The sequence below is a fragment of the Martes martes genome (assembly GCF_963455335.1).
Source record: "Martes martes genome assembly, chromosome: 5".
NCBI lineage: Eukaryota > Metazoa > Chordata > Mammalia > Carnivora > Mustelidae > Martes > Martes martes.
In genome coordinates this window covers 16,351,291-16,361,876 of record NC_137892.1, presented here as the reverse complement: position 1 = coordinate 16,361,876, position 10,586 = coordinate 16,351,291, and positions in this window count along the sequence as shown.

Here is a 10,586-nt window from a genome sequence, read left to right as displayed (position 1 = left end):
AATCAAGATAAAGAGTCATATTGATATGAATACATTAATAGTAGGAGATCTTAACACGCCTCTCTCAGAAATAGACAGATCATCGAAGCAGAAAATCAATAAAGAAATAAGAGCATTGAATGACACATTGGACCAGATGGACCTCATAGATATATACAGAACATACCACCCTAAAACAACAGAATACTCATTCTTCTCAAGTGCACATGGAATCCTCTCCAGAATAGACCACATACTGGGCCAAAATCAGGGCTCAACCGATACCAAAAGAATGAGATGATTCCCTGCATATTCTCAGATCACAATGCTTTGAAACTGGAGCTCAATCACAAGGAAAAGTTCAGAAGGAACTCAAATACCTGGAAGCTAAAGACCACCTTGCTTAAGAATGCTTGGATCAACCAGGATATCAAAGAAGATCTTAAACAATTTATGGAAACCAATGAGAATGAAGACACTTCACTCCAAAACCTATGGGAGACAGCAAAGGCGGTCCTAAGGGGGAAATTCATAGCCATCCAAGCCTCCCTCAAAAAAATTGAAAAATCCAGAATACACCAGCTGTCTCTACACCTTAAAGAACTAGAGAATCAACAACAAATCAAACCAACTCCACACGTAAGAAGGGAAATAATCAAGATTAGAGCAGAGATCAACAAGGTAGAAACCAGAGATACAGTAGAACGTATCAACGAAACTAAAAGCTGGTTTTTTGAAAGAATCAATAAGATCGATAAACCATTGGCCACACTAATCCAAAAGAAAAGAGAGAAAGCCCAAATTAATAAAATTATGAATGAAAAGGGAGAGATCACAACTAACACCAAGGAAGTAGAAACAATCATCAGAAGCTATTATCAACAGTTATATGCCAATAAGCTAAGCAACCTAGATGAAATGGATGCATTGCTGCAAAACTATAAACTCCCAAAATTGAACCAGGAAGACATTGACAACCTGAATAGACCGATATCTAGTAACAAGATTGAAGCAGTGATCAAAAACCTCCCAAAAAACAAGAGCCCAGGACCTGACGGATTCCCTGGGGAATTCTATCAAACTTTCAAAGAAGAAATAATACCTATTCTCCTGAAGCTGTTTCAAAAAATTGAAGCAGAAGGAAAACTTCCAGACTCTTTTCATGAAGCCAGCATTACCCTGATCCCCAAACCAGGCAAAGACCCTACCAAAAAGGAGAATTTCAGACCGATATCACTGATGAATATGGATGCTAAGATTCTCAATAAGATCCTAGCAAACACGATCCAACAGCACATTAAAAAGATTATCCACCATGACCAGGTGGGATTCATCCCTGCGTTACAAGGATGGTTCAACATTCGCAAATCAATCAATGTGATAGAACAAATCAATAAGAGAAGAGAGAAGAACCACATGATCCTCTCAATTGATACAGAAAAAGCTTTTGACAAAATCCAGCATCCGTTCCTGATTAAAACGCTTCAAAGTATAGGGATAGTGGGAACATTCCTGAACCTCATCAAATCTATCTATGAAAGACCCACAGCAAATATCATCCTCAATGGGAAAAAGCTTGCAGCCTTCCCATTGAGATCAGGAACACGACAAGGATGCCCACTCTCACCACTCTTGTTCAACATAGTATTAGAAGTCCTAGCAACAGCAATCAGACAACAAAGAGAAATAAAAGGTATCCAAATTGGCAAGGAAGAAGTCAAACTCTCTCTTCGCAGATGACATGATTCTTTATATGGAAAACCCGAAAGACTCCACCTCCAAACTACTAGAACTCATACAGCAATTCAGCAATGTAGCAGGATACAAAGTCAATGTCCAGAAATCAGTGGCTTTCTTATACACTAACAATGAAAATACAGAAAGGCAAATTAGAGAATCGATTCCATTTACTATAGCACCAAAAACCATAGGATACCTCGGAATAAACCTAACCAAAGAGGTTAAAGATCTGTACTCGAGGAGCTACAGAACACTCCTAAAAGAAATTGAAGAAGACACAAAAAGATGGAAGACCATTCCATGCTCTTGGATGGGAAGAATAAACATCGTTAAAATGTCTATACTGCCCAGAGCAATCTATACTTTTAATGCCATTCCGATCAAAATTCCACCCGTATTTTTCAAAGAGCTGGAGCAAGTAATACTAAAATTTGTATGGAATCAGAAGAGACCCCGAATTGCTAAGGAAATGTTGAAAAAATAAAAATAAAACTGGAGGCATCACGTTACCTGATTTCCAGCTTTACTACAAAGCTGTGATCACCAAGACAGCACGGTACTGGCGTAAAAACAGACCCATGGACCAGTGGAACAGAGTAGAGAGCCCAGATATGGACCCTCAACTCTATGGTCAAATAATCTTTGACAAAACAGGAAAAAATATCCATTGGAAAAAAGACAGTCTCTTCAGTAAATGGTGCTGGGAAAACTGGACAGCTATATGTAGAAGAATGAAACTTGACCATTCTCTTACACCGTACACAAAGATAAACTCGAAATGGATAAAAGACCTCAACGTGAGACAGGAATCCATCAGAATCCTCGAGGAGAACATAGGGAGTAACCTCTTTGATATCAGCCACAGCAACTTCTTTCAAGATATGTCTCCAAAGGCAAAGGAAACAAAGGCAAAGATGAACTTTTGGGACTTCATCAAGATCAAAAGCTTCTGCATAGCAAAAGAAACAGTCATCAAAACAAAGAGGCAACCGACGGAATGGGAGAAGATATTTGCAAATGAGAGTACAGACAAAATGTTGATATCCAGGATCTATAAAGAACTCCTCAAACTCAACACACACAAAACAGATAATCATATTAAAAAATGGGCAGAAGATATGAACAGACACTTCTCAAATGAAGACATACAAATGGCTACCAGACACATGAAAAAAATGTTCATCATCACTAGCCATCAGGGAGATTCAAATTAACACCACATTGAGATACCACCTTACACCAGTTAGAATGGCCAAAATTAGCAAGACAGGAAACAACGTGTGTTGGAGAGGATGTGGAGAAAGGGGAACCCTCTTCCACTGTTGGTGGGAATGCAAACTGATGCAGCCACTTTGGAGAACAGTGTGGAGATTCCTCAGGAAATTAAAAATAGATCTTCCCTATGACCCTGCAATTGCACTGCTGGGTATTTACCCCAAAGATACAGATGGAGTGAAAAGAAGGGCCATCTGTACCCCAATGTTTATAGCAGCAATGGCCACGGTCGCCAAACTGTGGAAAGAACCAAGATGCCCTTCAACGGATGAAAGGATAAGGAAGATGTAGTCCATATACACTATGGAGTATTATGCCTCCATCAGAAAGGACGAATACCCAACTTTTGTAGCAACATGGACAGGACTGGAAGAGATTATGCTGAGTAAAATAAGTCAAACAGAGAAAGTCAAGTATCATATGGTTTCATTTATTGGTGGAGCATAACAAATAATATAGAGGACAAGGGTAGATGGAGAGGAGAAGGGAGTTGAGGGAAATTGGAAGGGGAGGTGAACCATGAGATACTATGGACTCTGAAAAACAACCTGAGGGTTTTGAAGGGGCGGGGGTGGGATGGTGGGGGAACCAGGTGGTGTAGGTATTAGGGAGGGCACAGATTGCATGGAGCACTGGGTGTGGTGAAAAAACAATGAATACTGTTACGCTGAAAATAAATAAAAAATTTAATTAAAAAAAAAGAACATGTTATGAGCAATTATATGCCAACAAATTAGGCAATCTGGAGGAAATGGATGCATTCATGGAAACGTATATACAACATAACTGAAACAGGAAGAAATAGAAAATCTGAAAAGATCCATAACCAGCAAGGAAATGGAAGCAGTAATCAAAAACCTCCCAAAACACAAGAGTCCAGGGACAGATTTCCAACGGGGATTCAAAGAAACCTTTATAGAAGAAATAATACCTGTAATACTGAAGCTCTTTCAGAAAATAGAAATGGAGGAAAACCTTCCATACTCGTTATATGAGACCCATATTTCTTTGATCCCCAAACCAGTCAAAGACCCCTTGAAAAAGGAGAATTACAGACCAATATCCCTGATGAACACAGATGCCAAAGTACACACCAAGATTCTAGCCAATAGGATCCAACAGTACATTAAAAATATTATTCACCATGACAAGTTGGGATTTATTCCTGAGGAGCTAGGGTGGTTCAACATATACAGATCACAGATCGTGACAGAACATGTTAATAAAAGAAAAGACAAGAAACGTATGATCCTCTTGATGCAGAAAAAAAAATTGACAAAATACAGCATTCTTTCTTGATTAAAACTCTCCAAAACGTAGGGATATAGGGAAAATACCTCAATATCATAAAAGTCATCAACAAAAAGCCCAAAGTAAATAACATTCTCAATGGGGGAAAACTGTGAGTTTTCCCCCTAAGTTCAGGAACTTGACAAGGATGTCCACTCTCACCACTCTTGTCTAATAGAGTACTAGACATCCCAGTTTTAGCAATCAGACAACAAAAAAGAAATAAAAGGCATTCAAATTGGCAAAGAAGAAGTCAAACTCTCTCAATAAAGATTACATGACATATTGACAAGACAGTAAACAACATGTGTTGGAGACAATGTGGAGAAAGGGGAACCCTCTTACACTTTTGGTGGGAATGCAAGTTGGAGCAGCTGCTTTGGAAAACAGCGTGGATATTCCTTAAGAAACTAAAAATAGAGTTATGACCCTGAAATTGTACTACTGGGTAATTACCCCAAAGATACAGATGCAGTGAAAAGAAGGCTCATCTGCACCACATGTTTATAGGAGCAATGGCCACAGTCGCCAAACTGTGGAAAGATCCAAGATACCCTTCAATGGACGAATAGATAAAGGAAATATGGTCCATATATACTATGAAGTATTATGCCTCCATTAGAAAGGATGAATACCCCACTTTCATTTCAACATGGACGGGACTGGAAGAGATTATGCTGAGTGAAATAACTCAAGCAGAGAGAGTCAATTATCATATAGTTTCACTTATTTGTGCAGAATAGGGAATAACACAGAGGACATGGGGAGATGGAGAAAAGGGAGTTGGGGGAAATTGGAGGGGGAGACAAACCATGAGAGCCTGTGGACTATGAGAAACAAAATGAGGGTTTTGGAAGGGGAGGGGGATTGGTAAATTCGGTGAGCCTGGCGGTGGCTATTATGTAGCACATGTATTGCATGGAGCACTGGGTATGGGACATAAACAATGAATTCTGGAACACTGAAAAGAAATAAAAAATAATATTTTTTTTAAAATTACATGAACCCTTTTTTGTGGAAAACCCACAATACTACCTCAAAATTGCTAGAACTCATATGACAATTCAGCAATGTGATGGGATACAAAATCAATGCATGGAAATCGGTTGCATTTCTATACTTGAATATATATATTCAAGTTAAATATATATATATGTATATATATATTCAAACAATGATACTGAAAAAGAGAAATTAAGTAATGGATCCCAATTACAATTGCACACAAACCTATAAGATAGCTATCAATAAACCTAACCAAGGAGGTAAAGAACCTGTACTCTAGAAACTACAGGGCATTTGTGAAATAAATGGAGGAAGACACAAAGAGATGGAAAAACATCCCATGCTCAGGGATTGAAAGAATAAACATTGTGAAAATATCCATGCTGTCCAGAGCAGTCTATACATTCAACACAATCCCTACTTAAATACCGCTGACATTTTTCACAGAGCTAGAACAAACAGTCCTAAAATTTGTATGGAACCAGAGAAGACCCATAATATCCAGGGGACTGTTGAAAATGAAAACCAAATCTTGGAGCATCACAATGCCTAACTTCATTATTCACAGCTATATTACAAAGCTGTGATAATCAAGGCAGCATGGTACTGGTACAAAAACAGACACAGTGATCAATGGAACAGAATAAAGAGCCCAGCAGTGGACCCTCAACTTCAATGGTTAACTAATATATGATAAAGCCAGAAAGAATATACAATGGAAAAGACAATCTCTTCAATAAATGGTGCTGGGAAAGTTGGACAGTCACATGCAGAATGAAGGTGGACCATTAATTGGTCCAAAATGAAACTGGACCATTCTCTTACACCATACACAAAGATAAACCCAAAATGGATGAAATACATCAATGTGAGACAAGAATCCATCAAAATCCTAGAGACAACAACTTGCAGCCACTTCTTTGACCTCACCCGCAGCAACTTCTTGCAAGACACATCTGCAAAAGCAAGGGAAACAAAAGCAAATATGAACTTTTGGGAATTAATCAATATAAGAACTTTTGTACAGCAAAGGTAAAAGTTAACAAAACTAAAAGGTAACAGACAAAATGAGAGAAGATATTTGCAAATGACATTTCTGATAAAGGGCTTGTATCCAAGATCTATAAAGAACTTCTCGAATGCAACACCCAAAAAACTAACAATCCAGTCAAGAAATGGGCAGAAGCCAAAGAAGACATGCAAATAGCCACAGACACATGAAAAAATTCTCAACATCATTTGTCATCAGGGAAATACAAATCAAAACCACAATGGGATACCACCTTACGCCAGTCAGAATGGTTAAAATTAAGAAGACAGGAAACAATAAATGTTGGTGAGAACATGGAGAAATGGGAAATCTCTACACTCTTTGTTGGAATGCAAGCTGGTACAGCCACTGTGAAAAACAGTATGGAGGTTTTCAAGACTTTAAAAATAGAGCTACCCGAGGTGCCTGGGTGGCTCAGTGGGTTAAGCCTCTGCCTTCAACTCAAGTCATGATCTCAGGGTCTGGGATTGAGCCCCACGTTAGACTCTCCACTCAGCAGGGAGCCTGCTTCCCTTCCTCTCTCTCTACCTGCCTCTCTGCCTACATGTGATCTCTGTCTGTCAAATAAATAAGTAAAAGTCTTTAAAAAATAAAATAAAAATAAAAATAGAGCTGCCCTATGACCCAGTAATCACACACTCTGCATTTCCCCCAAAGGTAGAGATGTAGTGAAAAGAAGGGGCGCATTCATGCCAGTGTTCATAGCACTACTGTCCCTAATTGCCAAACTGTGGAAGGAACAGAGATGCCCTTCAACAGATGAATGGATAAAAAAAGATTTGGTTCATATATACAATGGAATAATACACAGCCATCAGAAAGGCCAAACACTTACCATTTGCTTTGACATGAATTGAACTGGAGGGGATTATGCAAAGTAAAGTAAGTCAAGCAGAGAAAGATAATTATCATATGGTTTCACTCACATGTGGAACTTAAAGGGTAGTGTGGAGGACCACAGGGGAATTGATGGAAACTGAATGGGAAAAAATCAGAGAAGGAGAAAAAAACATGAGAGACTATCAACTCTGAGAAACAAACTGAGGGTTGCTTAAGTGCAAGTGGTTGGGGAAATGGCATAACTGAGTGATGAGTATTAAGGGGGGCAGGTGAATTGATGAGTACTGGGTGTTATACACAACTGATGAATTATTGATCACTACATCTGAAACTAATGATGTACTATATGTTGGCTAATTCAATTTGAATTAAATTAAAAATAAAGAAAACCAATCAAGCAACAACTAAAAACGTAGTGCATCCACACAGGTTAGTTTCCATTTAAATGACATCATACTTGCAAAGCACTTCTTATGTACAAGAAACTATTTTAAATGCAGAACATACATAACATCATTTAATTGCTTGTTATGCCATTATTATCATTTCATCCCATTGGAAAGACAGAGAAATTAAAACACAGAAATATAACTAATTGCTTCTTTTTACATATTAAGAAAACTGAGTTATAAACACAGACCTCTAACTACATTACAATGTAACATGCAAAGAGAAAGAGAAATACTGAAGTCTGATGCTTGTTCTCACAATTAAATTAGGGAAGTTTTAAGGTGGGGAAGAGAAAAACATTTAAATAATTCCTTAAGGACTATGCTTCTAAGCATGCTTATCAGGGAAACCATAAATACATCTATAGATATATTTATGTATAATATATCTACAGACATATTTATGTATAGATTTCCTAAGAGAGCTTCAGCTGACTTCATGGACATAAACCATAAAATATAGACTTAGAAATAAACAATAATGAGTTAATACTGAGTTATGTAATCATGAAAGAAATAATCTACACTGGAGCACCTGGGTGGCTCAGTCGTTAAGCATCTGCCTTTGGCTCAGGTCATGATCCCAGGTCCTGGGATTAACCCCCACATTGGGCTCCCTCCTCAGTGGGAAGCCTGCTTTTCCCTCTCCTGATCCCCCCTGCTTGTGTATCCTCTCTTGCTGTCTCTCTCTCTGTCAAATAAATAAATAAAATCGTAAAAAAAAATAAGAAATCATCTACATTAAGATGGTCAAAAAATATAGGAAAGATATAAAATAGAATAATAAATCATCAAACATAAGAATAAAATTTCAACAAATGCACAATAATCTGCAAGTCAGAAAAATAACAATTTGACACTACCAATGAAAAATAGAGTTTAATAGAAAAATAAACTTAGGCAAATAGTTAATATGTAATATCATCAAAAAGAATAAAATATTTAATAGTATATTTAACAAAATAATGCAAGATCTGTACAGTTATAAATTCAACACATAGAATGAAATATTAAAATAAATTTAAAAATTCAGATATCCTTTATCTCTGAATTGTAGAACTTATTATTGTTAAGCTGATAGTATCCTCAAAATTTATTTACTGATGCAACAACTACTCTAAAAAAAATGCTAGCTGCTCTCTTTTTCAGAAATGGACAAGCTGACCCTAAAATTTACATGGAAATTCAAGATATATATATATATATATATATATATATATATATATATATAATATATTATTAAAGTAATTATTGATAGATTTGTATTTATTGCCATTTTATTACTTGCTTTGTGATTGTTTTTGAAGACTTTCTCTGCTCCTTTCTTATTTTTTTCTCATGTTTTGCTGATTTTCTTCAATGATATATTTGGATTTGATTCTCTTTACTCATTTATATTTTTTATTGATTTTCAGTATTTGGATACCTGAATACCATTAATTTTATATATAACTTCTCTACATATAGGAATCTATATTAAGTTGATGAACATTTAATTTTGAACCCATTCTTTTCTCCTCTACTCCCCACATTTTAAATATATGTTATTATGCTTTATATCTTTGTTTTAGTTCCTTGCCTGATTTTCTTACAGAAATATTCATTTTTACTGTTTTTGTGTTTCTTGTAACTGCAGTGTCAACTTTGATCTCTCTTCTACACTCAAAGTGTCCCTTTTAATAATTTTTTCAGGGCTAGTTTACAGGTCACAAATTCCTTTAGGTTTTGTTTGTCTGAGAAACCCTTTATCTCTCCTATTCTGCATGATGTCCTTGCTGGATAGAGTTTTCTTGGCTGATTTTTTTTTTTCCATTAAGTCCTTTGTATATATATCATGACACTTTCTTCTGACTTACAGGTCTGTTGAAAAATCTCCTGCTAGCCTTCTGGATATTCTCTGCTAAGTTAAAGAGTTCTTTTGTCTTGCTGCTTTTAAATTTTTTCTTTTTCACTATATTTTAAAAATATTTTTATAACATATATTTTTATAATTTATATTGTATTTCTTTATCACTTTATCATATTTATCATATTTAACTACTATATGTCTTCCTGTAGGTTTGTTTTGTAGAAAGCATTCTGTTCCTCTTTGATCTGGAGGTGTGTTCACTCCCCCCAGATCAAGGAAGATTTCAAGTATTATTTCCTCAAATAAATTTTCTGCCCCCTTTTCTCTCTCTTCTTCTGGGACTCCTGCAATATGAATGTTAGTACACTTGGTGAAGTTACTGACTTACCTATGTCTATAATTTTGCATAAATTTTTTCTCTGTCTTGTTTTTTTAAAATTTTATTTATTTTTTATTTACTTTATTTATTTTTTACTTTATTACTTCCCAATACTCTGTTTTCTAGGTCACTAATTTGTTCTTCTGCTTCTTCCATCCTACTGTTCATTCCATCAAACGTATCTCCCATTCCTTGAATTGAGCCCTGTATTTCTGTAACATCATTCCTTATCACTGTGTTTAGTGTCTCATTCATGTATTGCCCTCTTTTTTCAAGTGAGTATCAGTGCTATGAATTCTCTGTCAGGCATGTTTCAATTAGATCTCTGTGGTCTTGTCTTGTTCTTTCATTTGGGGTAAATTTCTCTATCTCCTCAATGTGTCTGCCACTCTGTTTCTGTATCAAGAAAGCCATGTATGCCTTCTGCTCTTGAAAGTTGTGACATTATGAAGAAGAGGTCCTGGAGCTCCTCATAGTGCAGTCTCCTCTGTTCACTAGAACATGACACTTCAGGAAAGCATCCTATGTGTGTTGCTAGTGCCCTGCTGTTTTGTTTGAGTCACTTTTCCTTTCAGTGCTGTCTTCTGCAGTATCTGCCTGTTGTGGGCAGTTTGTGTTTGCACTTTGTTTACCTATAGGGGTAGCATTAATTGGAGAAAGGGGGTTACCTTGAAGTTTAACTCTATATGAAAATTAGAAAATAAAAATAAAAAAGGAATAAACTGGACT